General features: G+C 43.9%; 1 protein-coding gene across 1 annotated transcript in view; it reads left to right on the top strand.

Annotated features, from left to right (window-relative positions):
• The first annotated feature begins 412 nt into the window (after positions 1-412).
• Positions 413-10,302, top strand: part of tspan9a (tetraspanin 9a) — a 145,548-nt gene continuing 135,658 nt past the window's right edge. The window contains exon 1 of the mRNA XM_068602805.1: positions 413-696. The gene's annotated coding sequence lies outside the window, so the exon portion shown is untranslated. The remainder of the gene's footprint in view (positions 697-10,302) is intronic.

The raw sequence follows: 10,302 nt of genomic DNA, 5'->3' as shown, positions 1-10,302 counted from the left end.
AAAACAGCTCAAAAGATAGATTCGAAGCTCATCGTTTCTGTTTTTTTTAATGAATCGCACAGCCAAACATCAACAGCTTTGTAGCTACATAAAAGAAAGCTATTAAAAAATGAACTTGATGAATTGTAATTCACAATATCGAGTTAAGTAAATGACACATTACTCATAATATTTACACTAGCTCAGTCTCTGCGGGCAGCTGTCAAAACTTTCTTTCTCACAACTGCCAAATGAATACAATATAGCTCAACCTCTGAGACTAATCTCAATAAATCACGCTGAGTTTTAAGTTGTTATGAGCTCCCCCGAGGCTGTCATTCTCACGTGGAGCTCCGGAGCTGTGGCACGCCTGTAGGAGTCAGTGCCGGCCTCTTTCTCCTTCCTCAAACTTCATTTCCTCCCTTATGACCAACCAGAAAACTCTGTTCCCAACTCCTCATCAAACAGAGACGCACAGCGAAGCCACAGGAAGAAAAAAAAGTTGTCCTGCAAGAGAGGTCCGGTGCTCTTTTTTTTTGTGTGGAAAGGGCGCAAACAGCGCAACGACGCAGTGAACCGACTGGGGCACTTTTTTTTTGTGGAAGCTCAAGTTGCGCGCCGGTGTATTTCCTCCTGTGGCGGTGTTGTTGCCTCTGGTTCTGCGTCGTGTGACAGGTTGAGGGCAACTGAACGGTCACTCCCGAGCAGCTTTGACAGGTAAGAGCCGCTCGCCTTTTGCGGCTTTTGTTTCACATCTCATATTCACATCTCATATTCTGCGCAGCGCGATGACATCTGAGTGAACGGTGGCGCCTGTGTTCACTGTACGGTGGAACTTTTATGAGCTTTTTTTCCTTCTTCTTTTTTCTACTGTCCCAGTCACAACGTGGTACATCTATGTCTGAAAAAAAAAATGAACCAACCGCAATTTAATGTCCTTATAATGATAGTAGTTGTTGGCAAATTGGAGTTTAACAAGCCTGGAATATTCCTGTAATGTCACTGCGCAAGAAGTTGTCATGGAGGGACTATATAACTGACTTGAGTGTTTTAAAATCCTTTATGAACCCCTGTTAAGACTATAATATTGCCTGTAGGCTGCTGCTATTTTATGACTACAGGCTACATATTTTGGGCAGAGACTCATGAGTCACATGTTAAAAAGCTTTGACTGTGAGGAGTGACCCAACTTTCTTCTTGTCCTCATCAGTTTCTCTATTTAAAGTCGAAACGTGTATCCAATCTACTCTGCGCCCTAGTAGGCCTAAAACCAAAACAAATAATGGCATATTCAGAGCCCAGAAACGTGTTGGTATGAGTAACATTTCAAGATGCGTCACGTGAGCCCGGAGGAATGTCAAGAATCAAAGCCGAAGTTGTGAGTCCCTCCAGAGGCAACAGCTGAATGGGACTCTGCATCGGGTCCACGCGAGCAGCGCGCCTCTTTCAACAATGTGCTCATCACCGGAGCTCCTCTCTGATTGCCCCGTCCATTCGGCGGCGCGCAGCATTGTGTGTTTGAGCGCAGACACCGGGATGAGCCTAATCACCGAGCTTTTGTTTGGTTCTGACTGAGCATCTCGCCTGAAGTGTCTGGGATTGGAAATGAAACCTGCCCACTCAGGACAGGAGGAAGCCTCCCGCTTCGGTCCTGCCTCGGCCTCTGTGATTAGAAGTTAACATCGCGCCATCGTGGCTCTCGGTTTATTTGATCAATCAATAACAAAAAGAGCGTTTGTCTTTGATTCATCAGATGTGTATATGATTCGATATCCCCCCACTGACTGGACAGAGATACATGATGGAGAAAGCAATGCACCGCCGAGACCCAACACTGAAGTCAAGCGGGGCCGTATTAAAACAGCAGCTCTCCTTTTACCTCACGTGCTGCGGTGGTGGTGCTGTGGATCATGTCTATACTGGTGTATGGGAGGAGAGAGAGACCTCCACCGTCTGACCCCACATTCCTGCTTCTCTCATGGCGTGGGGTCAGTGCCCCCCCCCCTCCGTGACCCACTGCTGAGAACAAAATATGTATGTTTTCCACGAAATTTCTCTCCAGTTCCACCAGGTTTTTGAACGGTGAATCTCCTCATTGGCGGCCTTCGAACCGCAAATATCTACCGAGGCCGATTTCACAACAAACAAGCGCTCACAGGGGATTACATATTTAGCTGTTGGAGAAAAAAAAAAATCCCCAGTCATGTCTACACGCCACGCCCACCAACAGCAGTCAAAGGATGAAAGAGCGAGTGCTTCTGAGCCGTCAGCTGCTTCTTATTGTGTTGGACTCGTGGGCGAGGCCTCGGTTTACATAATGAAACTAACACGCAGTCCCTGGCATCAAAGGTTGCAAACCTTCTCTCGCTGTGTTTTCCTGAACCAGCTACAATCGTAACCTATGTCGAGAGTTTTCCCTCTGCAACCCACTGGCTGGTTCTCTGCGCTGGTGAACAAAAGCAGCAATGTGAGCCTCCGACTGTGTTTACTTCCTCAGTTTTCTCTGCCGCCGCACAGGGCCCGGCTCTCTGGGCTGTGCCTTCGTGAAAGTTCCTATTCTGTGGTTCGAGGGTGGGGGGGGGGCTGGGGGGCGGGACCGTCCGTGCTGGGCCCATCTCATTCCACCGCGGCCCCCCACAATGGATGAGCTGTGCTGCTATATCAACATTTATCTCTCTCACCCCCCCCCCCCCCACCTCCTCCCTCCTTTCTGCCACTTTAATCACTTCTTCCCTCTGGGCCAATCAGCAACAGGAAGAGCAGGTCCGTGCATCTCCGTCTTTGTCTGTGTGAGATGTCGCTGGTGCTGTGCTGCTGCCCACCGGGTGCCATGACTCACTCTGACCATGCATCTTGTGCCAGAGCAGCCCGTGTCACAGTCCTTCTTTCAGCCTGGCGGGCGAGTCTACCCATTTTGATGCGCGCCTTACTCAAGCTGTGCATTCATGAGATGCAGATCGGATGTCTAACTCCCGGCCGTATATACGCACATTGCGAGCAGCACATGCCTGTGCCTATATTTTGACCTGGCTATGTGAATGGCAAGCGGTTGTTTACGGTCAAGTCTATTTTGTGCTAGGACGCCCTCCTGCTTAGTTTGACCCTGCCATACTTTGCCATAAACCTGACGTATGCACGTTTGAGTATAGATGCCATCCATACGTGTCATCTTTGCAGTAAATGGACATGTGGAAGGGAGGTCTCGACTGCTGCCGTCGGCTCTTTACGCTCGATCGTGCAGTTTTGTGTTGGCGCAGAGCGGGATTTGTAATGTCAGACTTGTTGACTTTAGCCAGCAGGGCTTCCTCTCCTGTGTGGCTATTGCCTTTGTCTGTGTCGGCAAACTGATGTGGAGGATTTTTTTGTATTTTTTTTAATCTGGTCTCTAAACCAGGGGCCACCCATGGCGTCACATCTTTAAAACATTTGTGTAAAATGATATACTCGAGTAATGTGTGTGTATGTATGTATGTATGTATGTATGTATAGATATGCGCCAGGTGGGAGTATGTTTTTTTCCCAAAAGGTCTTTATATGTAACATATTTGTATACATTATATATATATATTTGTATACATTATATATATATATATATATATATATATATATATATATATATATATATATATATATATATATATATATATATATATATATATATACACAAATAAAAAAGCCCTTCTGTTATGTTGAAACCGGGCCCACACATTTCTCTTTTATTTATTCCAATGTTGAGCAACGGTGCAGCTCATATAGCGACCGCAGCTCTCCTCCGACACTTTACTTTTTAGTATTATTTAAATTATTTTGCAGGAGAAAGCGAGCACCTGGTTCTCAGTATTGACACATTTGTGTTGTTGCATGACATCATGGCCCACGTCCATACCCATGAATGACTTCCAGTCACACGCAGTGACTGTCACGGCTGAGCAGAGCGCTGTGGCGTAGAGTTTCCTTTTGAAGAGAATGCCTCACATACTTACGCCATACTTATGTTTGATGGGACTGTGTTGATTTTACTTGTTGAGTTGCTTCAGATTTGTACAGGATTTCGGTTTCATTTCAGCGTCTGTATCCTGTATTAAACTCTCGTAGTCTGTTTAAAAACCCTCTCAATGTCGATGACTGTAGCTGTTCCAGGAATGGGAGGACCTTATTATTCCGCTCTCGACCATTTTAGACCACAATGTGTAAGAGATGGCTCCAGTGACTAGAAACAGGACTTTGATCATGGAATATCAAATCTAAGTAATACTGTACATGTAATGTCTCAGCTTTCAGCTTTTCAACTGTAAAACTGCACTGTATAAAATATGACAGTTAATGCAACGCAGGTGTCGTCATGTTCTGGGAAAAGACTATCAGCTGGTAACCATACAGATTTATTATAACTGTTTCTCTGGAATTTGTCCCTCATAACAGACACATAGGAATCAAAGATGCACACACAAACCGTTAACTTTTAACACGTTTAAGGCAGATACAAAAATCCGTGAGTTCAGTATCCTGTAACATCTGTGGAATCCTCAGAATGTCTAAAAGGAGCAATGCTTGAAGTGGAAAGTACTCCCCTCCGATTCACATGTTGCAGCGCGTCTCGGGCTGGAATCGTTTGAGCCATCTGCCTTTCTAGCAAATAAAAGTTATCCAGAGATATTGCTGATCGAAGTAGGGGGGTTCTGTTCCCAACGGCACTAGATTAATAAAACTTGTAAAATGCCATGTGCATGCTTTGATGCTTGCACCTGTAAAGGTTGGTATAAAAGTTGCATCCTGTGTGTTTAGCGAGTGAGAAGTGTGAAATGGTCGAGGTACACTCAAGATTAAAAGGCAGTAAAGAGGCGGTGTGTTTGGTCTGAAAACTGAAGCCAATGCAGAGGCGCATTAATCTTGTGTTCTTTCTAATGGCTCGCAGCGGCCGACTCATTCAGATGCAAAAATAAGTCAATTTGTATGGAAGTCGATAAGAAAAGGACCCTACTTTCTAACTTGATTTATTTCCTCAGTAAACATGAGTTTATGGTCTCAATTGCTAGTTTGTGTTCATCAAACCAGCATGCTGTTTAATACATTATGGTTTTATTTAGAGTAAAATAGACCATAAAGCAGAGTATGGAAATCTGCTTGTGTCTTCTGATCATTAGCAATGTGGCGGTTTTACATCCTGCCGTTTGTGGCACAAAAAAAAAAAAAAAAAAAAAAAAAAAATCACAGTTTGTAAGTAATTTTCTGTCCACGTGTGTGTGACTACATACTGCAAATGAAAAGGACAAAATGACAACTTAAATGTCCCACCCCTCCTTCAAATTAAGGTCCGCAGATGAGAGACCTACCTGCACCGCCACCCATCGAGATTTTATCAAACCAGTCATCCCCGACGCCCAAACGACTCCCACACCTTGTCTCCTGGTTTAATCACCAACATTTCTAAATCCCAGCGGTTATAAGAAGGCATCAAACACATTTGATTTCACGTTGGTAAAGCACTCAGAGTTGCAAAAGGTTTCACCATCTGAGGGAAAAGAGAAAACAAAAAAAATCAATGTCACATTTCCTATTCTGCCTGCATTGTTGGCACAACATAAAGGGGGGCAGCCCCTCCTGGCCCGTCTTGTCTGCTCTCCTAAAATGCTTGTTGGTACAATAATAACAAAAAAAAAAGGTCCCGAAAGACCAATTCATCAGCAGCTTTGAAACCTGCTGCGATTAACGACACACAAGGGAGCCTCATTGGCCAGGCACAGCCAGCTCTCCTCCCGCCTCATGCCAACGGTCTTGTAAAAAGCACCTTTGTGAGTCACGACAGAGCCCGGTGCCACTTGGATTGAGTCCTCACCATGGCAGTCGAACCGTTTAAACATGAGCCGCTCTGCTTTAGATGCTTCGTGGCCACTCTGTGACATACGGTCTTGAAGCCCGGCTCCTTTCATCGGTGATGAATCAAGTCAGGGAGGAGTCAGCAATAAGAGCTGCACCCACTTGTTGCACCCGCCTCTTCTTTTCACATACAATGCATCTGGGGAAGGTGAGAGATTGGACGTTAAGAATCTTCATAAATTCACTGAGAGTGTAAATATGACTGAATGAAATGATCCATCATTTCCCCCCCAAAAAATATTTCAGTTATGGCTGCTAATTAAGACAAAATAAGCAATGAATATTGCATACGCACCATTTTTTTTCCATCAAATACCTGGTCTTGTCATGGTGGTGCAAGGCTGGACCCAAAAGCTAACATAAAGAGGAGTGATACACAATGATATCTATTTAAGCCAGAGAGAATGTAGGAAATCTTGCTGGCGTCCTCTGCGGGCTGGTTTGGGGGAAGGCTGGGCAGTTTTTCCAAAGAGTACCGGGGAGCTCAGAGGCCGGGAAAGCACAAGTTACGCACGAGAATATAACGAAAGCCAAAGAGGCCGCGGCAGTCGTTCCGGGTGCGTGAACTGACGATCTGGCGAGGAGTGGAGAGAGCATACGGGGTGAAATACTGTGAGGCTGATTAGGGAAACGGGTTGCAGGTGTGTAGGTAAATTGGCAGCGGGCAGGGAAGGCCACGCCCAGCCAGACACACCCACACAGGACAAACTGGGATCAACAGGAAAACACAGAGGAGGGAAAGCAGGCCGGACAGGAGCACAGCAGGGACCATGACAGGTCTGAATTCAGAAACATGTGCCGTTGTCATTCCCTATATCAACCTGCCAACACGCATTCCCTGTCTGTGCTGCCACATGTTCAGTTTTAATCATTCTTCCAATGCGCATAAAATACATTGGATGTCATTTTAGAGCGTCTGGAGCCACACGCCATTTTCTCTGGCCGGTCTGTGCCATCGGTGGAACATTGGCTCCCGTCTCGCGGGTCATTTGCTCTTCAATTTACTCCGATTTGTATTCATGTCATGCTATGGCAAGCTGAACATGTGTTGGAATCCAACATGCAGCTGTACCTTGTTGCCGGTTGACTGCCTCTCTGACAAGCTGTTGGAGTGCTGCAATCATCCACTCATGGAGGCTCTTCAGGTCCGAGCTTACGCAGGCTTCTAAACCCGTACTATTAGTCTGTTTTTAGCGATTCCAGCGACGTGACTTTTGTAACGGCAACGTCGCCCCTCCACTTTGGTCCAGATGTGCACTTAACTACTCGCTGGATTGGCATGAAGTTAAATACAGACAGTCATCGTCCCCCCCAGAGGATGAGTCCTACGTTGGTGAACCCTTGACTTTTCTCCCATCACCGGCAGCAGATTCACTTGAATCATCGTGACAATCATTGGATGGATTGCTATGAAATGTGGCAGATATTCATTTAACCTATAAGATACATTCTAATGACTGATGATCTCCTGACTTCTCATCCACGGCCAAATCTTTGCTTTATGGTCAAGTATCTGCAAAACGACTGACATTCCCATCAGTTGCCACCCCCCCCCCCCCCCCGACGCCTAATGTTACCATAGATGTAGGGCATGGATGTCCTTGTATGACCCCTAATGATGATGAGTAGTAGGAAATATTTGTCTCTTCAAAGAATTTTTTGTGTAAAAAGAGCAGATTGAAAACAGATCGCTGTGTGTGGGCTTTTGATGAAGACATGCAAAGAGAATGTAAGCATGAATTAGAGAACCTGAGGCCAATAAACAGAGTGAGAATCTGAGAGGGTGATTAGTGGCATGTGTTTATTTACCCAATAAAGGGCTGAAAGCAGATCCTTATGCTAAGCTATTTATGAGCTCACGCGTGACCTCGACACTCTTGAGACACAGTTTGACAAGTTGGACGCCCCTAAAAACAGTTGACAGTTCAACCTTTAACTGTAAAGAAAAAAAAACACACAAAAAATTAGGGTTTCATATAGTATGGATGTTTGACAGGTGTGATACTTTCATCCTATTACATTAGACATGTTTTGATGTTTTCTGGAAAATGAAAACATTAGGGGACAAATAGGCTACATTTCCCCAAGATTAGAAGCAGTTTATATTCATCTATGTCCTGTTATTTCAAGAAAGTCGCATTAGTTTCCTAATTTCCTGCCGTCTTGTTTTTATTTACACAAAAGCAAAGCATTTCATGTTTATATAAGAAGAGTATTGTTGCTATGGTCCACTAACTTTCCAATAGAACAAATGACAGGCAGTTTGGGGATTTCCTCACTATTAAATAATTAAGAGTTTCTTTTTGTGAAAGAACCTGATTTAAAAATAACGATTTGTAAATATTCTGGTAGGTTAATGGAGCCGTTACATGCCCTTGAAACAGTTTGAGCCCACTGACAGAGCTGTATTGTAATGAAATGTCAAGTAGATTATTTTAAAGGTCCAACAAAACGTTCCATCTTTTTGTAAATTAAAGATTTAACAGACTACATTCAGCTGCCATGTAGCTGAGTGTATACACAGCTTGCAAAAAGTCTTTGTTTTCATGTATGCACCTTTCGTATGTACTTGTATCACCCAGACATAAGTCTCTAGAGCGCTCATGCCGAACTAAATATGAATACTATTCGAGAAGCTACGTGTTTGTGTGTATACATCGTAGCCTTTTTAATTGTTTACAGTCTGTGTTGTTGATTTCTTTTGTGTCCAAAGTGTTGAAATGGATATCTCAGTTTCTTTTATTTGTCGGAATACATTCAAATCTCAGAATGAGTACTATTTTAAAAGGTAGTGATGCTTTTCGGTTCAGAGCATTGTGTTGAATAACTGGCCCTTTCTCCACATTGTTGTTACAAAATGAGTTTCTTCAGCCAAGCATGTAGGGATGCCACAGACAAAACAGCAGATATAGCACGGCAAATTGCACTCTTAATGCCCACGCTAGATAAGCTCTTGGTGTGTTGTTGTGTTGAGGGGAGTGGAAATGAAACCTCTTAGAATCTGCCTGAGCCTTTTTTACTTTTTGCCAAGGCCATTGAGGACTTCTTCATCTCATGCTCAGTTAGCGACGGTAGTTATCAATGAACAAACAATTTAACTTCCTCAATAAAACAAGCTCATTGTAATGCGTAAACTGTGCACACTTTAGGCTGCAAATAGCAGTTCATGCCACTTTTGAGAATCGTGACCTTGAAAAGTGAAAATACATGTTACATCATCTTAATTAACTCCACATGGCTCACTCAAGCATTTTCCCACAAAAGCCCCCCAAGGACTGCTTTAGATTTTGGCTCGTTGAGTTAAGCTCAAAGGACATAATTACATATTTTAAATACTAGTTTCAATTGAATTGACACAAAACTGTTCTTAGCGATATCTGTATTTATTAAATTTTAACGCCCATGTAAACGGCTTGGAAAAGCAGCTTCAGGCTTGTCTTCGTCTCGGCTATTTGTTCTATGTGACACACACTGTTTACTGCAGAAATAGATAGAGAATTATCTTTTTGCTAATCATACTGACATCATATCAGCAACATTGCACCTTTCATTGCAGTTTCAATATTAGCCGAATATGTGTACGAGGAAGCACTTTTTTTTTGAGAGCAGCTATCTTTATTTTCATTAATTAACCGCATACATGAGGTCAGACCTAAAATGCTTTTAGGGGTCTCATGCCCATCTAAAAAGGAAGTGGACATCTCAGTTTATTTTATTTGAAAGGATGTACTCAAATCTCAGAATTAGTGCTTTTTTTGAGAGGTACGGACGCCTTCTGATTCCTGGCATTGAACCAGTGTATTGCAGTGAGTATTTCCACAGCCTCTTAAAGACAGTAATGTCGACCGGGTTTGCCGGTGATCCAGCTGGTCTCAGAGGTTTAAACTGTTTTTTAAGGTACATTAACACACTTTGCATTTTAAATTGTGAGAATGTTCTGCTTTGCTTTTTTTTTTTTCGTGGCGGTAGACTAAATATTTGGGTTTAGACGTACTGTATAAATCCATGCAAAATTCCATTGCGTGATAAGAAAAGCCAGAGTTGCAAATGCCTGTCGGGCGCTGGTGTTGCTGACAGGTCTGAGAAGCACACAGGAAGTTGTTGTTCTTCCAGACCTGGCCCACGAACTGCTTGGCATTTGCTGAAATGGCGCAATCCTCTTGACCCCGTGGACCTCTTGCCTCCCTCCCTCTTCGCCGTCTCCACAAACACCACTGGGGGGCGTTAACAGGGGACCTTTCCTCCCCTGCTCTCTGAGCCGGTTGGACACATGCATTCACATATTTTGAGTGATTCCGTTTAACATGCAAATCAGACGGTCCCAGAGCCTGCATGCTGAATGGGCTTATACTCGGCTCGCTCCGAAAGCAGTTTTCAGGTTCAAATTGGGCCTACAAATGGGACCGAGTGAACTGTGTGAATGTATTCATTGTGGGTGTGATGACA

The sequence above is a fragment of the Clinocottus analis genome, unplaced genomic scaffold (assembly GCF_023055335.1).
Source record: "Clinocottus analis isolate CAN_PGR_092001 unplaced genomic scaffold, fCliAna1.0.p SCAF_6, whole genome shotgun sequence".
Classification (NCBI taxonomy): domain Eukaryota; kingdom Metazoa; phylum Chordata; class Actinopteri; order Perciformes; family Cottidae; genus Clinocottus; species Clinocottus analis.
This window is presented reverse-complemented; position numbering and strand designations above follow the sequence as displayed.